Source organism: Dermacentor albipictus, chromosome 9 (genome assembly GCF_038994185.2).
Source record: "Dermacentor albipictus isolate Rhodes 1998 colony chromosome 9, USDA_Dalb.pri_finalv2, whole genome shotgun sequence".
In the NCBI taxonomy this organism is placed as follows: Eukaryota; Metazoa; Arthropoda; class Arachnida; order Ixodida; family Ixodidae; genus Dermacentor; species Dermacentor albipictus.
Window position 1 is genome coordinate 57374677 of NC_091829.1, and position 21206 is coordinate 57395882.

Genomic DNA, 21206 nt, shown 5'->3' on the forward strand with positions numbered 1-21206 from the left:
AACGTCATATATGCTACGGACAAATTATGGGCATGACATCAGTTTCTATATGTGTGTTCCAAAAGTGTGGGATGAAATGCTTCCAGTAATTTTTGCGCAAAGGCGTTTTTATTTGAAAAGACAATGGAAAAGCAGTGAATTTTGATAGTGAAATTGACTGCGCTTATCTCCAGACTGGTGCTAGTTTCAATATTCGAAACCAAGTCAATCTTCCTTGAAATCACTGGCTTCAATTTGTCAGTTACGTAAAGTGTTGATAAGTGAAATTTTTGTTTATTTGTCAGGTATGAATGTTGTTTTTAGTATAATGTCCAACTCTCTGCATAATCCAGCTCAATGAATAGATATCTGCTATATGGTATAAGCGATTTCGAAAAATCCTGTTAACCTCAAAAAAAAAAAAAAGGGAGTTGCACATTCGCTCGAAAGGCACAGCGTAGATAGTAATAGTTCAGTATTCGACAACCACACATAGTGAGGTTCGCAGTTTTATTCGTTACACGTCGCAGAAATTGCAATAAAGATTCGCTGATTCAATCACCAAGCATGGTGTCACGTGAGCACAGGCAAGCATGAACAGAGCTTGCTCGATGAGCAGGAACACTCGCTGTCACAGCGCAGGCGTGATAAGCGAATACAGAGCGGGATCGAACGCTTGTACTCCGTCTCGCATCAACACGAGACGGCAGGTAACGAAGTGGCGTGATGTGATGAAATTAGGAGATTTGTAGACATGAGATTGCGTCTGATTGGACAAGACAAAGGTGATTGTATATCTCTGGGGAAGCACTTCATACTGCAGTGGACATATATTGGCTTAAACTAGGAGATATTTAACCAGCCCAGCAATGTATTTTTGATTAGACCAGAATTACCCTGAGATGAGTATCGTAAGTTGATTCATTCAAGTGCAAAGGAATTATTCAGGCACGAGCACTAGGAGGCACGTCTTATTCTACTCTTATACATAAGGTGTTCTTGTATGAAAGCTGCCATACCACCCTGCTCTATTAATACAACCGGAATAAAGCTGTCGGTATTCAACTAGACAATCCGTTCCAAAGGAACAAATTACGCCAGCATTGAAAGAACTGAAATAATTTTGGCAGTGCGGTTGTTTCTCAGCATAGTAGCTAATGTTTAGTACCTGCTGGCGCGAACATATTCTCTCAAGTGTATTCAATGTTTTCACGGGATGGTTTTAAAGGAAATTTTGATGGTCGAGCAATGTGTGGTAAGATTAGGACTTATGTAAAAAAATAAAGCTTTATGTTTAATTTAGAATGACTATTGTGTCAGACTATGAGTACTACGACAGCGTTCGAAACACTGCATGCTTGTTTTCGGGCTCTGCAGCTCCATTCATAGAAAAAAGGAAACGTTTGGACTCAACAAGTCCTAAGTTATATATATATTGACTTACGGGTCAGAAGCTGGAAAGAACAAATATGAAAACCGTGAGTATATAAGTGTATTTTCATTTCTCATTAGCGGAGATAGTAAACAGTAGTGCAATCACACAGTAATTATTATATAAGTTTTGTTTAATATTGCATGAATTGTACTGAAGTCATGTATACTGAATGCGTACTGAGTGAGCATTCTTCCTCTTGTTTCGCCGCGACCCCACACTACTTTTCGACACCATTCTGCATGCTAGCCTGAATTCCACGTGCGAGTACGCCCGTGAAGCCATACTAAAAGCTCAAGAAGCGCGCCATATTGCCCGACGTCGACTTGTGGAGTCGCAGGACAATCAGCGGCGCTTATATGACGCCCGCCATCGTGACGTCCATCACACACTGGGCACCCTGGTTCTCCTTTTTTTGCCGTCGCTACGCGTTGGCCTCTTGGAGAATCTACTTTAACGCTACTCTGACCCTTACCGTGTGTTGTGTAAAGTAACTGACGTCACGTACGAAATCGCCCCTCTTGAGCCAACCGTGGCTCAGCATCGCTCCGACGTGGTCCACGTCGCGCGTCTTAAGTTGTATCACTCGCCCGCCTCCCAACCAGCACCGAGCCGGTGCTTCCGACGCCGGGGGTCATGTGACACGCTGGCGAAGAATGTGTTGTCAGCTTGGTCGGAAGAAGACGACGCTCTGGACTTCGCGCGCTGTCTACCATCTTGTAAGGCGCTACGATTCTTGTAAATATGGTTTAAATATACGTCTGACTGTTTTTAAGCCCTTACCAATATATATATATATATATATATATATATATATATATATATATATATATATATATATATATATATATATATATATATATATATATGTTTACTTAACGTTTGCGGCTATTGGACCGGCCTTCGTCAGCCTACAGCGCTGTACTCTGTACTGTAATGTACTGTATGCTGTCACTGTACTCTGATGAAGACTGGTCCACCAGCCGACAACGGTAAGTGAACACGCCTTACTTCTAGATGTTTCGTCTTCGCTTTCCTGCATATTCTGCGTCGGGTCCTGCGTGCTGAACTTTGACGAAGCCCCTTATGCATAAATATATGCTTTGTGCCACGGCAACCACAAGCATCATACATCGCCTACGTCGTCGTGACATCGAAGCGTGAACATCTAACAGGGAGCATCTGCCCAATTTCACGTTTGTATTTCGGCATAGCATGCGAAAGGGGTATAGTGAATGTGCGTAGAATTGCATGAGATTAATCTTCAGAGCTGTACTCCCGGTAGACATAAACCCTGCATGACATTAGGCGTGCCACAGCATGAAAGTAAACAAAGTTGCCGTTATGTTTGATAGCATTGAACACCGTACCGAAAGATTGACTTCAAATAGCTAGCAATGTGTGCCTTTTATTGGTACCTTTCTTTTTTTTTTTTGCAGTCATGCTTGTGTTAAATTTTGCGGCTTGCCTTTTGGATATATCGAACTGAATTAAATTCATTGGTTTTGCGGGCATAAACCACAATTTGATTAGCAGGCACGCCGTGGTGGAGGACTCGTGAATAATTTGTAAATACATGTAATGAATAATAATGAATAATGAATAATGTAAATACATGTAAAAGGAGAATAAGTTTTTCTCGGCAACCAGTGCACCAAACTTGACGAAGCTTGTTGCATACAAAAAAAAAAAAACCTAAAATCTAGTGACGGTCGGTCTGCAAATTTTAAATTAGGCCGTAATTTTTTTTTATTCAAAACTAGCAAAAATCGAAAATTTCAAGAAAACGAAACTATTGAGTTTCCAACTCTGCATTTCAACCATGAAAAACGATAACATAATTCAGTTTATTGTACCTAATCGTACATCTAAAGTGGACAAAATTGATGCGTTACACATGAACCTAAAAAAATTTTGTAATATGGGAATACAGCTTTTGCAGAACCCTTGTACACAACGTAAAAAATTCACGTAAGATACCAATTGACATATCGAATTTATCCGCTCTGAATGTTCTAATAGATACCATTTCGAGAACCGTGACATCTGTTCTTGTTCCAGAGCTATTAAGCAGTAAACTTCGTGCTTCGATATTTTTCAAACTTTCAAATTGTTGAAAATCATTGTAACGAAATTCAGGCCCTAACTCGAAATTCCGCATCCAACAGTCACTAGAATTTAATCTTCTCTTTTAAATGCAACAAATTTCATTAAAATACGTCTAGGAGGTATTTCAGAAAAGCGTTTTTGCGTTTTACATGTACTTGAATAGGCCGCGTCGGAGAATAGGCCGCGCCTCTAATGCACGAGGCATGGTATTTGTATTTCGCCCCCATCGAAATGCGGTCGTCGAAGCCGGCATTCGATCCCACGACCTCGTGCTCAGGAGCGCGATATCATAGCCACTATGCCACCGCGGTAGTTGTTGAACATATGGCCTTGAGTGAAATAAACCTGGCAGTTGGTAGTGGTCGCTCCGTCCTTGGAAAGTTTTTTTTGTTGTTGTTGACTGTTCACATGGCATTTTTTTTTCGTGATGACCACTTAGAAAGAAGCTCACTTGTATGTTTTGTAAATATATTTAGGCAGTTTTCCTTCCTTAATTTCGACAACATGTGTGCTTGTTCTCATTTCTTTCGTTAGCCATTTACACACCCTACTCCCAATATCCGTTTTTCATCCACGGAAATCCCATTTTTGTTCACGTCGTGCTTCTTGATTAACGTTCGAGACGATGTATTTACTGCTTATTATTAATTTTTCATTCTCTCCATATCGATTTTCTGCCCTCACAGTTTCTAGAAGGTTAAAGAATTGCCTCCCTAGGTGTACTAGCAAAACTATATGTACCGCTGACCTCGCGTCCTTGTTCTATTAAACTATCAACGCTAATGCTTCCTTTTCAACATACCCAACACCATTTCCCGTTCCTCACATTGTTCAAGCCTAACAACTTATGTTTGTTATGTTGTTATGCGTGTTAACAAATCCTGCCGTAGCAAATAAGCTGGCCTAGCCTAACAAAGTCTTGCTGTCAAAACGTTGGCTCCGAGCCGAGGCTTCTCTTGTTCGTCCTACCTCTCGTCACACCGTTGTGGATTGTGCCTCTATGAAAAGAGTATGTAATAAAACCACTGTGTGAAACTCACAGGATATTCCACTGGCGCTCATGGCTGCAAAACAAGAGAAGCACAAGGAAGGAGGCATCAGAACATCACTTCTTCGTCACGTCTACGTCATATGCGTCTTCTGAGGATGGCACCAGTTTCGAGATATGCACAGTCCAACTCTCGGTACAAATGCACTGCTGTGTCACGTAAAAAAAAAAAATACTCTGCTTCACAGGAGGCGGAGACGCTATCTGCTCCTCTGATCCTTCGATATTTGGCTTCGTAGAACTGGTACCGCGAAGAAAGAAAGATTGTAGCTTGTTTGTATTAAATGTGTACAGCTCTCCCAGACAAAGAAAATGCGACTTCGGGGATCTCTTCGCGGCGACGCTACGTAAAATTAAGAACAACCCGCTGTTGATCGTGGGGGACTTTAACGCTCACCACTCGGCATGGGGATATAAGCATACTTCGATTAAAGGTAGGAAATTGTGGGACGACATACAAACTCATAATCTGGATTTAATAACCGACCCGATGCAGCCTACGAGGAAGGGAAATAGTGTCGCGTGTGATACGACACCGGATCTCACCTTGACGGGGAGCGGCACTAAAGCCACGTGGTGCAATACAAACGAAGACTTAGGCAGCGATCACAAAATCATAGAAGTGGTGGTAGAAGGAGGCCCGACAACCTCCCGAAAAAGGAGGGTGGAGGCCGTAAATTGGGACTCTTTCAGGGCACTCAGGGGAGACCCGGCTCCCATCTCTAATATTGCAGAGTGGAGCGATGGCGTAGTGCGCACTGTTAAAGAGGCCACCGAAGTGGTGGAAACGGAGGGGGACAACGAAGCGGTAGACAGGAGATTAGTTAATCTCTGGAGGAAAAAGAAAACGCTGGAGGACCGACTTCGACAGAGGAGATGGGATCGAAATATCAGGAAACAGATAGCGGCTTTAAATAAGGACATTGAAGAGCACGCCATCACGCTCACGAAGCAAAATTGGGGAAACGTATGCGATCAGATGGAGAGGAATATGAGTACCGCGGGGACGTGGCGACTTCTTCGCCACCTCTTAGATCCGGATAGCACAAAGTCAGCGTCAAAACAACAGCTGGAAATAATGGCACATCAGTTTGATGGCACTAAGAAGGAACTCTTAGAAGAAGTTAGGAATAGGTACATCAATCCCGCCGGACCTGAACCCCTCCCGGACTACGGAGGGGGAGAGAATTCGGAATTAGACGCCCCCATCACACTGGCTGAGGTCAGGGCGGAGATTAATCGGCTACGGACTAAGTCAGCGGCAGGGCCGGACAGAGTGAGTAACAAAATGCTCCGTAATTTAGACGACAGCTCAATCGCCAACCTCGCAACGTACATGCAGGAGTGCTGGGAGACGGGGACGATACCGCAGGAGTGGAAACTCGCCAACCTCAATTTCATTCCCAAGCCGGGCAAAAAACTGGGCTTCGAGAACCTCAGGCCTATATCGCTCACCTCCTGCGTGGGTAAGCTTATGGAGCACGTCGTTCTGACGCGGCTCAATAGGTACATGGAGGACAATGGTCTGTATCCGGACACCATGATCGGTTTTCGACCAAAGTTATCGGCATGCGACGTGATGCTGCAGCTCAAAGACCAAATTATAGACAAGCAAACGCGAGACACGAAAGTGATCGTGGGGTTAGATGTGGCAAAGGCATTCGACAACGTGAGGCACGTGTCCATCTTGGAGAATTTGAACTCGCTCAATGTCGGGAAGAGAGTGTACGATTACATCAAGGACTTTCTTACCAACAGGAAAGCCACTCTCAAGATAGGGGAAGAATCTATAAAGAGCATTGACCTGGGTAACGTGGGGACGCCGCAGGGCTCGGTCTTATCACCTACCCTCTTCAACATTGCCATGTTGAAACTCCCCGAACGGTTGGGGGAAATTGAGAATCTAAACTTTACCATATACGCGGATGACTTAACACTATGGATAAACAAGGGCAGTGATGGGCAAATTGAAAGCTCCCTGCAAAATGCAATTGACATTATCGAGGAGTACCTGAAACCCAAAGGACTTAAATGTTCGGCCGAAAAGTCGGAAGTACTGTTCCTGATGCCCCCCGGAAAACAGCGGCTTCACCAAAGGCGCGAAGCGGGCATCCACCTGTACGTTAACGGCGCCGAGATCCCCGCGGTCGACAGTATCCGCGTCCTCGGGCTGAGGATTCAGGCAAACCGGAAAAATTATGAAACGCTTGCTAGGTTAGAAGCCAGTTCAAATCAAACGTGTCGTCTTATCAGGCGAATAGCGAACAGGCACGCTGGGATGAAGGAGGCGAATCTCCTGAGGCTAGCACAAGCCTTTGTAATCAGTAGGATAGTGTACGTGGCACCCTACCTCAAGCTCAGTTCTGTAGAACGGAACAAGCTCGAAATCATTATTAGGAAAAGTGTCAAGGTCGCGCTCGGACTCCCCCCGAACACGCCCACCGGCAAACTTATGCAGCTGGGTGTGTCGAACACTCTCGAGGAACTGATTGAGGCTGCCGTTACCGCGCAGCACCAAAGGCTACTTGGATCTAAAACAGGTAGGAAAATTTTAGAGAAATTAGGCTACGAGCCAAAACATGAGCAAGTGCGCTCAGGCGACATACCCAGACAGATCAGGGACAAGATAAAAATACCTCCGCTACCCAGAAACATGAACCCTGCCTTTCACGACGGCAGACGTAAAGACAGGGCAGAGGCATTACAAGCTAGATACACTTGTCGACAGGACGTCCTATATACGGACGCTGCGGAATATGCAAGCAAAGCGGCACACGCGGCCGTGGCGGTTAGAGAAGATGGAACACCGGTGGCGTGCTGCACAGTCAGTGGCGTCGAGACGGTTGAAGCTGAGGAAGTAGCCATAGCCTTGGCCCTCAGCCAAAGGGGGGTAAATGTGGTCATCAGCGACTCCAAAAACGCTGTGAGAAATTACGAATCGGGGAGGGTGACGGAGACTGCCATCCGTATATTAAACAGGGAAGGAGGACCCAGGCAGCTTGTTCTGCTCGTTTGGGCACCAGCTCACCAGGGACTTAGAGGGAACGAGGAGGCTCATTCGGTCGCCCGAGGTCTCACTTACCGGTCGACCCCCGGAAGCCCCCAAACCACCGAAACTATAATCAGAAGAGAGGATATGCGCGCATACCATGAAATCATAGCCTACTATAGACTAAATCGCCAAATCTACCCGGGAGCGGACAGAACGCTCAGTAAGAAAGATGAGGTTATGTGGAGGAAATTGCAGACGGGGGTTTTTCCAAACCCCGTACTCTACAGCAAGTGGCATCCAGGAGTGTACAGGTCAAAGTGCAGGTTCTGTGATGAGGCAGCAAATCTGGTTCACATGGTGTGGACATGTCCGGCTAAACATGATAGCTCGCGAACTCTAGAATCCTGGGAGGCTTTGCTCCGCAGCCCAGACCCCAACGTCCAGCGGGACATCATCGGTCAAGCCCTTGCTGCTGCTGCGTCTCAAGGCATTCCGGCCGACGGCTAGGGGCGAAGGGAGAGAAGCATTTCTCTTCTGACGTTCATTGACTGGTGTTTTTAATAAAGTTCTTCCTCCTCCTCCTCCTCCTCCTCTGCTTCACACATTGCAGCACAAAAATAGCTAGAACGCCATTGTATTCCGTGGCATAACTGGAAAAATCTCGAAACTGGTGTCGTCCCGAGAATTCGCTACAAGGGAATGCAAGATCGCCGGCTACAATTCTTTAATTGCAATAAGTGCCGAAAGGTCATGAATTACACAGTTAGCCAGTGGAACCATGCTAAATATTCAATAAGGCTAGCCTTTCTCTCGCAGAAATGATGTATGCCTCATCGATTAATGTATATCAAGGGTTAGAATTGCGCTGGCTACCACAAAAGTAAAAGAAAAATGGTGCACTGTATTAAAAAAACTGGTATGACTCGTGCCACCTGATATGCAATTGAAATTTTTTAATCACATTTTTATTCATCCATGTGTATAACGTGCCCACGACATGCGACAAAATTACGCAAGCGTTGGGTGCCTCCTGACAAACTTCAACGGCGCGGGTGGTCTGCTGGATAGTCAGCGCTTAAGAGATGAACCAATACAGGTACTCGAGACCACCAGACACACACTGATGTGGCATAACTATCGTACACTGTTTTTCAATGAAATTATGAATAGGTGAAATACATGCAGCATTGACTCCGAGCGGAGGGTTTCCTTGTTCGCCCGCTGTTTATCAATTTGTCTTCCTTCTTCGCGTTAACCCGTTGTCAGCAACAGACATAGCTCAATCTGATCTCCGAGGAATTAAAAAACAAAGGCATTTAGCAGAAATATTAACGAGAATACATAAAACATTTGAATGGAAAATAATGAACGATACGCTATCTCAATGAACGAACGAACCTGAACCGTAAAATACCTTCCATTCTTATAAATGTGCGCAGGTGTTTATCAATCTCTAACTTACACCCCACACCCAAGCGGTGTAAGCGTGTTTGTTATAGACCCATTTACACGCTTATTCAGTTTCAACGTTGTAAATTATTTTACATAAATACTTTGAAAAACAAAGCCTTACCAGTTCCCAAGTTTCCAAATAGTTTTCAGGCATCGACACCGATAGCAAGGCCTACGTTAGGCTTACTCTCCTCGAGGGCGCGCTCACAATACGCAGGTGTCACGTGTTGGCTTGACGCAGCCGTCGGGCAGGAACGCACGACAACGGCGGTGACGGCGACGACGGCCTGAATGCGCCTATCATCATCACCATCATCATCATCATCATCATCATCATCATCATCATCGTCGTCGTCGTCGTCGTCGTCATCATCATCATCATCCTGGTTACGCCCACTGCAGGGTAAAGGCCTGTCCCATACTTCAACAACCCCGGTCATGTACTAATTGTGGCCATGTCGTCCCTGTAAACTTCTTAATCTCATCCGCCCACTTTCTGCCGCCCCCTGCTACGCTTCCCTTCCCTTGGGATCCAGTCCGTAACCCTTAATGACCCTCGGTTATCTTCCCTCCTCATTACATGTCCTGCCCATGCCCATTTCTTTTCCTTGATTTCAACTAAGATTTCATTAACTCGCGTTTCTTCCCTCACCCAATGAGAAGAAGAAGTTGCCAATGGGAGGGAACGCACTTCACGTCGGCTCCGTTTTCCAAGAATTTCGCTGTGATTATCGCTCATTCACCTCATGAATGTAACACCAGCGTATGCAGGAAGTCACCAAGATTCTACTGGCACCATATTCAAGGTGGGAAGCGACTTCCTTCCCAATCACAGAGGCTTTTGACCAGTTCGACGCTAACCCTCACCGGAGCTCGCTTCGCCGGAGCAGTGATGGAAGTTCAAGTGAACGGGGAGGACATCTCCCCTGAAGAGTTTCTCCAAGGCAACGGTTGGTGCAACATTCGATACAAGACCCAATTCAACGGCGAGGCCGCGCAAAGCAACACCCAGAACGGAACCCACTCCCGCACCGGCGAGGGAGCGAACGGCGACTGACAGCATTCGCGTCAAAGACAGCGTAACGTCAAGCAACAAGTCATTAGGAACAGTAAAATGCCACTACTCCCACGAAGTGATTTCAAGGTCGTGATACGACCAAGAGGAAGCCTCGACGTTGCCGCCACCGGAACCGTGCTCCTCGCATCGGCCATTTACCGGGCGGCCAACGTACCGGGGCAAAAAGCAGGGGAGGACACGGTGTGCACCAAGAACCGCCAAAACATCATTGTCGTGAGTACACCTCACGCTACTCACGCCGCTAAGCACAGGCAACTAGAACTATACGTACCCCCATTGCCTCGCAACATGCACTCCCAACACCACACAGGAAGGCGTAAAGCCAGGGCAAAACACATGACCAAAAGTTACTCTAACAACAAGGACGCGGTCTTCACCGACGCAGCCCGCTATCGAGACAGGAAGAGTTTCGTGGCGGCAGTCACTAGCCACCGAGGCAACCACCTCATGAGCGTCACCGTGAGCACGGCACATGCCGAAGCGTCAGAGGAAGCGGCCATAGCACTGGCCCTCACACAAACCAAAGCTACATACGTGATCTGCGACTCAACGGCAATTCGCAATTTTGGAAATGGGCGCATCTCGCAAGAGGCGTATCAGATACTCCAGTGACATCCCATACACCAGGGAGAGGCCGACGTTGATAACCGAAGGCATTTGCTCATTTGCGAAGGCATCCCGGCACACACTGGAATGAGCACACCCAACGAAGCGGCTCACGGCGTTGCTGGAGGCCTGACTCACCGAGCAGCATCGGAGGAAGAGCCCCCGCGGGGTACTGCAAACGTCTGGGCATGGGAGGATCGTATGACCAGTTTTCACGACATCACGGCACACTACCAATTACAAAGACGCATATACTCATTCCCTCAGGCTAGGTTAGACAGGGCGCAAGCAGTACACTTCAGACAATTACAAACAGACCCTTACAGAAACAGCAGACTCATGCACGCCATGTATCCAGACATGTACACTACCAACAAATGCACGTCGTGTGGCGAGGTTGCCACACTAAATCACATGTTATGAGAGCGTTGGGATCTAACAAACAAGTCGAGCAGTGCCGACCCCTCCGTCTCTTCCACCGCCAGTCTCCGGTCACGCTGGATGACCGCACTACTCAGCTCTGAACTGACAGCACAACTCTGGGCCGTCCAGCGAGCCGAGGAAGCCGCTTCGATCTCGGAACCGCGTCCGCGGTGGGTGCCCAGACCCACTAAAAAGACGCCGGACTGAAATCTTGTTGATTTGAAATAAAAGTTTACGCTCTCTCCCTCACCCAATCTGCTCTTTTCTTATCCCTTAACGTTACACCCATCATTCTTCTTTCTATAGCTCGTTGCGTCGTCCTCAATTTGAGTGGAACCCTTTTCGTAAGCCTCCAGCTTTCTGCCCCGTCAAGCAACCGGCAAGCATATCGGAGTCTTCACTAATTTAACACAATCGCCTTTCTTTTACAGCCAGTTTTGTTTCTTTCTATGAGGTTATTGGTTCATGACGACGCAACGCATAAGTCACGTGAGACAGCAGTGTATGGTGACGTTGCCGCTACCGCTTGCACAGTTCTCGGCCACACTGCTACATCAGGCCTCACAAAGCGAGCAACAGTGCATGAGGCTTCTTCGACCACGAAGGGAGGGAGAGAGATTTCACAGTATCACACTCGTCTGCGCTCGCTTATGCAGGAAAGAACCTGTCGCGTAGGGTACTTCATCGAGGTGAAATAGTTTAGAAAGAACACCGGACTAGGTGCACCTATAGGACACAGTATCTGTGGTACAGGCGGGAAAAAAAAAGCGGACGCAGGTTGCACATGTCTTGGAACCTAGACCACTACCCCGCTGTGCCACCTGTTTCTACGCATTCCTTCATATATCCGCGATTCGAAGAATCCCTTATGCGGACATAAGACACATCTTTCTCAGTTGCGGTGTTGCATTGGCGATCGAATTAAAGAAGCAGTAGAAAGAAAGGCGTCGCCTTTAACAGTAGTTCTTACCCGACGACTCAATCCTGGAGGCTTCGCCTGGAAATGCGAAAAAAAGCAAAATTACGCCACCAAAAATAAAAAATAAAAAATATCAGCATCAAGGGAAATTCATTTGTTGTTATTCTCATGTAATTTCTCGGTTTTCGCTTCACCCTCTCTGGTTTGGCATCGCCGCCACTGGCCATTGTCGGTAGTATAGTTAGTATGTGATGAAAACAGCACTGATCTAAGTAAATGTAACAGCCAAAGCTACAACATTGACGCTAGTTTGAAAGACGCCGCAAAAGACGCCGCAAAGTACTATTACATTATCATTGAACGTTTGCTGCCAGTTCGTGTTACATTCAGACATTACAAAAAATCATGAAACTGTGAGACCTAGCAAGACTATTCAAAGATGCATGCAAGCTTTCAATGTCGAAGCTCACGTAAATGAAAACTGGTTCCGTTAATTCGATTCGGAGCTGGGCTGCGACAATAGGCACGCCAACAAACGGGGCCGAAAACAAGGACGAAACCAAAGTGACTCTGAAAAGAGGCATGCGCTCGACGAGCAAACTCACCGCCTGAGAATGTTGACATTTCAGACATCTCAGCTGTAGAAAAAAAAAGGGAATGGGGCGTTAAGCACGTTAGAGCTCGTTACGGGCGAATTCATTCCGGAACTGGTAGTGGCTACCGGGACTTACTCATGGCTGGAGTGGATTATTCGCTCGAAGTTGGAGAACGGTCCTGGAACACAGACAGAATGTCTTCAGATGGGCGTGGACTGCGAAGAGTTAAAGCAAAGCTTATAAGATCCAGACCAAAACGCACGAGCAACAACGCCCCTACAGCATTCTGCACAGAAATTGTTAAATTATGTGTCCAGCAGCGCACGCACACACGCACGCACACGCAGACAAGCCCACATGCGTCGTCATTCACGACAATTCTCTCTATTATGGCATTGGTCGTCACCAATCAAGACGTTAGGAACTGGAAGCTAAAACGAGGGTAAGCGGAGGTAAGCGGAGTAAGTCGTTTGCCGAGTGCACTTGCAAGAATCTGCTTGCCGGCAGATAGGGGGAGCAAGGTTGGCACGACGTCAGTTCTGCAACCGCTTTAACGGTCAAAGGGGAATGCCTAAGGTGAACGGGCTGCGTTTTTCCCTAAGTGGTATTTCCCCTTGCGCAGCACCATTCGTACTTACCGAATTCACTCGCACAGCTTACGGGTTTCGACAACACGCGATGCTATTGCAGCGCGACGTCTTGTTCCCCACGACCGGCGTGGGCAGCACTCGGGGCAGAGCGGAGGCCTACTTTCTTAGCGCTCGAAAATTCCGGACGTGAAAGGATAAAAAGGCGACGTTAAGAGGCGGTGACGCTCACGGTGAGAGGTCGGCGCTTCCCGAAGAGCGTACACGTCCGCTCGGCTGCGCACGTCACCGAAGGAACGAGACCCAACGGTCGGGGGCACGCGACGGTCGCGTGAAATGCACGCGCGGTGGCTGCCGTTAAAAGACGGCGTCGGAAACTGTGGCCCATACCCACTGTGGGAGATCGGCCGAGAATCATTGTCAGCGTTGTCGCGTTTTGCCCCCTACGGCAGAGAGCAGTGATCGTTAGTTTTGATTCTTCCAAGTAGTGGATTTTTTCCTACAGTGATGACCCGAGCCATGGTCACATCGGCGAGTCTGTCTTAAGGGCGGAGTGAGCGCGAAATTCAAAGAGCTAGGGTTGTTTTGACAACTTTTCTTGATGCTATTGGGTTATGCTTTTTTACCAAATAAATTATACCTCTGTCCCATTCCAGCGATACATAGCAAACAATTTTCTGCGCTCTACTGTACGTCTCTCAGTGAAATCGGGTGCTGAAGGCAAGGCTAACCAACCTCTTTTTGTAAAGAAGACAGCGAGGAAAATCCTTGCACATGCGTGTCCGGGACGTTGAGTTTCGCACGCGCATAACTCATTTGGTGGCGCCACCTCGTAGCGGCACACGTTAGTACGCTTTAGAATTCTGAATTTCAAACGCTCGCTCTCTCGGACGACTCGTACCCCGTGACTGTCCATTCATCAGATATTTTTGATCACACTGCTCCAGCTGAGGTAGACGGAAGGCTTGAATGAACGAAGACTCGCGATTCAATTCTGTTAAGTGGGTGGGTTTAGGAGGAGCAGGAAAGAGAAGGGGAAGGCAGGGATGTTGACCAGAAGAGCATCTGGTTGGCTGCGCTACGCTGGAGGACGGGAAAAACAGAATAGAAAGATGGAATGGAGAGATAGAGGAAGAGAGGAAGGAGAGACGGCGGCGAATTCTCGCACGCGCGCTTACGAATCCACTAAGTGAAAGACGTTTAAACATGTCAGAGACAAATGTGACAAGCCTGTGGAGGCATTTTTTGTTTCTTGAGGGGTAACTTCATGGAGTGCAATGAAAACTAACCGGAAGCCTAAATTTCGAAATCTGCTTGAATTGGGTAGGATTTTGGATTATAAGTGCTTTAACGCGCGTAGTGCACCATTCGCTGAAAACGGTTGTGGTGATTTAGACATATAATTGAATAAATAATCAATAATTGCAGAATAACCCTAGACCAGGAAGAAAAAATGTTTAAGTAGCACCAGCAGCCGGCAAATACAATATGCACGCATGGTACAACAGTACGGGTGACTATGTAAAATGACTCGTGAGAGAATTCCAAGAGAAGCAATGGAGGTACGGAACGTACATAAAAAGCTATAGGCGTTGTTCAATCAAAAACCACCATTTTTATGCGCTAAACCATTTTTATCCTTCTGTAAATTTCCTTCTTATGATCAGGGTCCTCTGTGAGTAAATGACCTAGGTAACCGTACTCTTTATTTATTTATTCATTTATTTATTTCGTGTACCCTCAGGGCCATTGGCATTGGAGAGGGGAGTGGTTACAGACTCTAGATGCTGACTGGCGGTCTTGAACTCTCGATCGCTTTCGAGGCTATTATTAATTATCTTTGTCTTCTGCATAATAATCTCCAGCCCCAGTTTTACACTTTCTCTGTCAACGTCCTCAATGATTTGTTGCAACTCGTCCCCAGTGTTCCTGAACAGGAAAATGCCATCACATTTGCCATTGATGCTTGCTCCTATAGTCATCCCAGTTTAACAGCTTATACTGATGGTTCGGTCACGCTATCTGCCACAACGGCCGCATTTGTCATCCCACAACTTGGAATTACTCAACGATTTCGATTAGACCAAAAATCGACATCTACGGCTGCAGAACTTATGGGAATACGACAGCCTGTCCATTTTATGAGAACGCAGACACCCCATAAATGGACGATATTGTGCGATGCCAAATCAGCGCTACAGGCGCTAAAATACTTTTTAAAGTAAGGACAATACTATCTGCTCGTGCTGGAAATCGTCGAACTTTATCACAGTGCCGAGTTAAGTGGCCACATGATCACCTTTCAATGGATGCCTAGCCATTGTGGTGTCTTTGGTAATGAACTCGCTGACAGTGAGGCAAGATGGGCCTCCTCTTCCTCTGATGAAGTACGGATTGCCTACTCGTGACCTGATACCAACTGCATGATCAAGGCACTGATGCAGGACCTTGCAAAGGCTTACAGAGCCCACTCTGATAATATTCACTGAAGTCTACATACGATTGACCCAGACGGTAAATTCAGTTTTTCCCGAAGCTTACACGGAGCAAAACATCATTGCTACACAGGATTCGGCTCGGCGTTGCTTTCACCCGTCGCTACGCACACCTCATCGGCAAATAGAACAACCCTGATTGTGTACACTGCCAGATGCCCAAAACACTGCAACACGAACTGTGCGACTGCCCAGCATATATGCTGGAGCGAAGGACGTTAGACAGTTTCCTAGCCAGCGTTGGCAGACTACTACTGTTGGAGGAAACTATCCTCGGCCCATGGCCTGACACTGCAATTTCAGTGCGTGTAACAAAGGTATTGTTGAAGTTCCTGCAGGACACCAAGCTCGACGAGCGGCTCTAGCGAGGAAACTGTCTCATGTGCATAAGCACTCACCACTTCTCTTATCATCATCATCCATCCCAATACTTTCACTCCCCTTCCCTCTTCCCCAGTGCAGAGTAGCAGACTAGAGCGCACTAGCTCAGGTCGACCTCTCTGTCTTTCCTATCAATAAATTCTATTCATTATTAGCTTGAATACTGCTTCCAACCATGCAGTGAATAGCATCGGATAGACTGTGTCTCCTTGTCTAAATGCTTTCATTATAGCTATCTTCCGACTTATAGAGAATTAAGGTTGCTGTGCGGTCTCTGTAGATAGTTTCCAAGGTATTTACGTAAGCCTCTTGTACTCCTTGATTATCGAATGTCTGTTTGACTGTTGGTACCTCTACTGAATCAAATGCATTTTCGTAGTCTATGAAAGCCATATAGAGAAACTGGCTGTAGTCTGCTAATTTCTCTATTACCTGATTGATGACGCATGTGATCCATTGTAGAGTATCACTTCCTGAAGCCAGCCTATTGTCTTGGTAGACTGAAGTCCAGTGTTACCCTTATTCTGTTCGAAATTACTTTGGTGAATATTTTACACAGTACTGGACGTAAGCTAATGGGCCTATAATTTTTGAATTCGTTAACGTCTCCGTTTTTGTGGATAAGTATAGTGCTGACATTCTTCCAGTTCTCTGGGTTCCTTGAAGTCGTGAAACAGTTCGTGTAAAGAGCCGGCAGCTTTTCAATATATTTTATATTTCAATATATATTATATTTCCTCCATCTTTGATTAAGTCGACGGTTACTCCATCTTCTCCTGCCGCTTTTTCCCATTTCATGTTTTAAGGCCTACTAATTTCATCGCCATTTACAGAAGGAGCCTCTATACACAGTTCATTTTTACTTTGAATTAAGTATCGTGACTGCTCACGATACTACACAGGTCATTAGAGAATTGTTCTGCTGATTTAACTATATCGTTGTAATTGCGGATGCCGTTAACCTGCTTTTTTTATTGAAATGAATATTAGGAGCGTTTGGCGCCTTTATAGTGGCACCAGCTACTCCTTGTCACTTGGCAAAAGAAACAAATTTGCGTAAAAAGGGAGAATAGCGACACAATATATGGCACTCACTAGAACATTTGATGAATAAAAAATATACAGTCCAACAGTACGTGACTCGCAAAGTCCTGTGCATTAGTTCAGTCCACGTGCGCATATATAAAGTCTGATATTTTGAACAGCCAACATACACACCACATTTAATACACTGCAAGTACAGAACAGATTTATACATATTGCGTAAAAGTTGCGATCACCAAATAAACCGATTATGAACCACGAACAACGTTTGCGTTCCTCATTTAGCGTATGCGGATCATCTGATACTTAATATTTTCTGGAAATGTTGGTGTCTGCTACAAACTTTTTCAGAGCAAGAAGCGCTCTATTGAAGGCCCGCAGTTAGCCATAGGCAAAGTATCTTTTTTAGAGTGAATGGTCTTCTGTCTAATATCAACACCATTTGCTTGCAGTACCCTTCTTTGTGGATCGTATTTCTTGCACTCGAGGAGAAGATGATGCACATATTCGTCTGGATGGCCACAAGAACACAACGGACTAGAGACACGCTTTATCCTGTGCAAGAAGTGTTTCGTAAATGCAGTACAAAGAGGTAGGCGGTTTACCAATGTTTCAAATTTTCTGTTGTCTCTTAGATTTTCCGGCATTGATAAGTTTATACGTGGGTCTATAAAGTGTAACTCCGAGTTTTTAGTTTGCTGATAAAACCAGGTAGGTTTGCTGAGGCGACAAGAAATCTGTCTCAGGAGCAGACGGACTTCACTATGCAATAGGGGATGATTGGTTCTCTCTTCGTTATTGTGCGCCCGATTCGCAGCTGCATTCGTTGCAGTATTACCAGGAATATTGCAGTGCCCAGGTATCAACTGAACTGCAATTACGTGGTTTATTGCGCTTGCTTTTGTATGTTCCTTGAGTGAGTCATACAATAGCAAAGTGCTCAAAGAATTTTTCTTATTGCTCTGTAGTAATGTGAGAGCGGCTTGCGAATCGCTAATGATAACCCATTTTGGCGAATGTTTTTTTGATGTTATGAAACGCAAAGCACACAGGCTTGCAAACAGTTTTGCCACGGTGGAATATGTCTCTCGGAATAATTTAAATGGTTGCTCTAGCGGTAAATGTCGAATGACGAATGCTGAAGTCGAGGAATATTTATCACGCGAACCATGTATATAAACGTGGATGTACACACCTTTGTGCCTTTACCCTGCTTAACTTTGAGTGCATACATCTTGGCTTGTCCGGCGCGAAGTTTTCTTCTCACTGATTTCAGGCTGTGTCCATCTTTCACTGCTTCCTCAGTCTTTCTCACGTTGTTTTTCGAATATCCCTGATCTTATTCTATTCTATCTGATATCTTAGGTTGGACACTTTCATTCTTTGTCGTTTTTTTATTAGGTCATTTATTACTTGCACACCAGGCATTTAAATACCCCTATGGGTTTTAAAAAGGTGTTTTCTGCATTTACACCCATGTATACACCCTTTCAGTACCGTTTTCGGCCAATAGACCCTATTATAAGGGTGTACACCACACATAAGGTGTGACTTTGCTCAAAGAAGGGTGTTAAATCGAAGACTGAAGGGTGTTGGACGGATTGATGCATAAAATCTCGGTAATGTGTACACGTCCTGTATTGAACAACGTGTTCATGTATTGCATTTTAAATGCGAAAGCATTTTATGTCCTTTCAGGTAGAAACAGTGGCGTTCTCCGCAACAATATTCCATATGGGACCGTGCTCATGCCAATCTCGCCATTTCCTTTGAAAGCATTCAGAAAGCATTCAGAACTGCACCGCCCGTTTTATTCTCTCAAACTATTCACGTCATTCTAGCATCACGTCCACGAAAAGAACACTAGGTCTCCCTGACCTTTGGTTGCGTCGCAAGTACTTTCCTCTCTGTCTTTTTCATAGAACATGCTGCTTTAACCCTTCTCTTAAAGAAAACATTTTCAGCACACCAAATTCTCGTCTGGCGTCGACAATCAACAGAAAATAGACGTGCCAGTCTTAAGTTTTGCCAAGAACAGCCTCTGAATGGAACCGCTTGCCCGCCTCCACAATCTCAATTTGTGACACCACTAATTCAAGATCGCCGTTCAGAGTGTCTTAGTTTGATTTTATGTTCTTGCCCGGCACTGCAAATATTGTATATTTTCGCCACGTCTTTCTGTTGTGCCTGCTAGGCCTTGAATATATGTATAATAAATAAATGAATAAAATGTGACGTCATCGCAGTCTTGTATGACGTCAGTAGTGATACCAAAAAGTGGTAAATAGAACGTAAATAATGAGCAATTATAGGTAAATAATGTGGAATAATGTGAGTTAGGGTGTGAGCGTGGAGCTTATGCAGGCAAAAGCTAAATAGCTTGCAAGAGAAAAAGGGCCACCGAGCTCCGCCTTAAAATCGAGCAAGCACTGGATTTATTGCTACATGTGCCGTTCTGGAGTTTCCTTACGCCGCTGAACTTTGATTTCGCGAAAACTGCCCCAATCGTTCCGAGAGCTGCGGAGGCTACGTTATCTCACTGCCCTAGTCCAAGCACTTCCAGGTAGGGCAAATCGGCAATGCTGACCAAACGTCGGTTTATCTGGACATGCCATCACCTCTCATCGTGCTCGAGAAGGGCTCCAAACAAGTTCATGTCCGGTGCACTGGCAATGAGAAAACGCGAGTCACCGCCATGTTGTCGAACGCGGCAGACAGACTCAAGCTCCGGCCCTATGTCGTCCGCAAGCGCAAGAGAGTGCGTAAAGGTGAGGTGTCGCCAAAAAATATGGTCCTGAGATGGATGAACGAGAATCTTGTGCTCGACTGGATCAAGTCCGTCCGGTGTAGGTGGTCCGGCGCGCTGTTGTCGTTCCCGTTTGTCCTCGTGCTTAACGTAATTCGTTGCCTTTTGGCCGACACAGTGAAGAGGCTGTTGCGTGAATCCGGCAATGAACTCGTCGTTATCCCGGGTGCGGTGACGTCTCAGCTGCATCCTTTAGGCGTTTGCGTGAACAAACCGTTCAAAGACGCGGTCAAGCGGTGTTACGCAGATTGGATGCGCTCAGGTGAGCCTGCAGTGACGCCGAGCTGGCGGTTGAAGCGGGATTCGCCAGCCACGCTATGCATGTGGATTGTGGACGGATGGGTCTGCATACCATAGGACCTTGTGCGTCGCGCATTCAAGAAGTGCGGCATATCGAACGCGCTCGATGGCACAGATGATGGCACAGAGGTTCGATTGTTTCTTTGGCCGGTTACGATGGGTGTGTCCTCTGCGAGGTAAGGAAAATACTGCCTAAATCAGGCTTCCACAAAGAAAGCAGCATAGTCACATGAGAATTTTCAGCATGTGCAGTTCTTCCACGTTTCTCCCTGTCCATCAAGCCACTGTGCCGTTTTTCTCACTAATCGTACAGAATGAATCTGTGCAACCGTATGTGCCACAGGAACGCATCAGCTTAAATGCCAAAACCATAATGGAATTCTCAAATGCACAAAGTATTCTGAAAGTGATATGTCCATGCTATTCGTGACACGTCTCCCATTGCAGGTTCTTGTTATGAGCTCCACTTCTTTTTCTTTTAAGAGATAGCAGAGCTTTGGAAACGTTGTTTACCCTGCAGCATCTTCCATCTTCAAAATTATACTGTCATTGTCAATATATCCTCATATACCATGTACATTAATGTGCATTGTACAATAAGTACAAACATGCAAATGCTACGTAGCTGTAGAGAACTAAGGTAATGTAAGACTCTGATTATTTCTTGCATTCCGCCTAATTACATAGTATTAATTAGCTAACCAACTTCTGAATTATTACAATTGGAGGAAAAATGTATTGCGGCGTGTTGCTTAAGTTGAATGATAGGAATATCGTGACACTCCGTGTATTAAGCACTACATAATTCCTAAGGAGTTATTGAACTCGCAAAATTGCCGCCCGACAGGCCGCTCGAGGCGCTTTGCGCGTATTCGCAAGCTTGTTTCACGTAGCATATTGTCACGTGGTGGTGACGTGAAGAACACAGTAGCAATACTGTGATAGACAAAACTAACTTT

General features: G+C 45.8%; 1 protein-coding gene and 1 long non-coding RNA gene across 5 annotated transcripts in view; one reads left to right on the plus strand and one right to left on the minus strand.

The window, feature by feature from the left end:
* LOC139049967 (uncharacterized) overlaps positions 1-4753 on the plus strand; it is a 112940-nt gene extending 108187 nt beyond the window's left edge. Inside the window, exon 5 of the long non-coding RNA XR_011508679.1 lies at positions 4563-4753. This is a non-coding gene — a long non-coding RNA (uncharacterized lncRNA). The remainder of the gene's footprint in view (positions 1-4562) is intronic.
* The window catches only part of LOC139049964 (uncharacterized), a 55534-nt gene extending 41971 nt beyond the window's left edge, over positions 1-13563 (minus strand). The window contains exons 1-4 of one of the 4 annotated variants that reach the window (XM_070525898.1): positions 13454-13563; positions 12770-12849; positions 12644-12676; positions 12090-12116 (exon numbers count right to left, since the gene is read on the minus strand). The gene's annotated coding sequence lies outside the window, so the exon portion shown is untranslated. Of the gene's footprint in view, positions 1-12089; positions 12117-12643; positions 12677-12769; positions 12850-13272 lie in introns of all 4 variants that reach the window. The other 3 variants (XM_070525897.1, XM_070525896.1, XM_070525899.1) reach the window with 3 other exon arrangements.
* Between the last annotated feature and the right edge of the window lie 7643 nt (positions 13564-21206).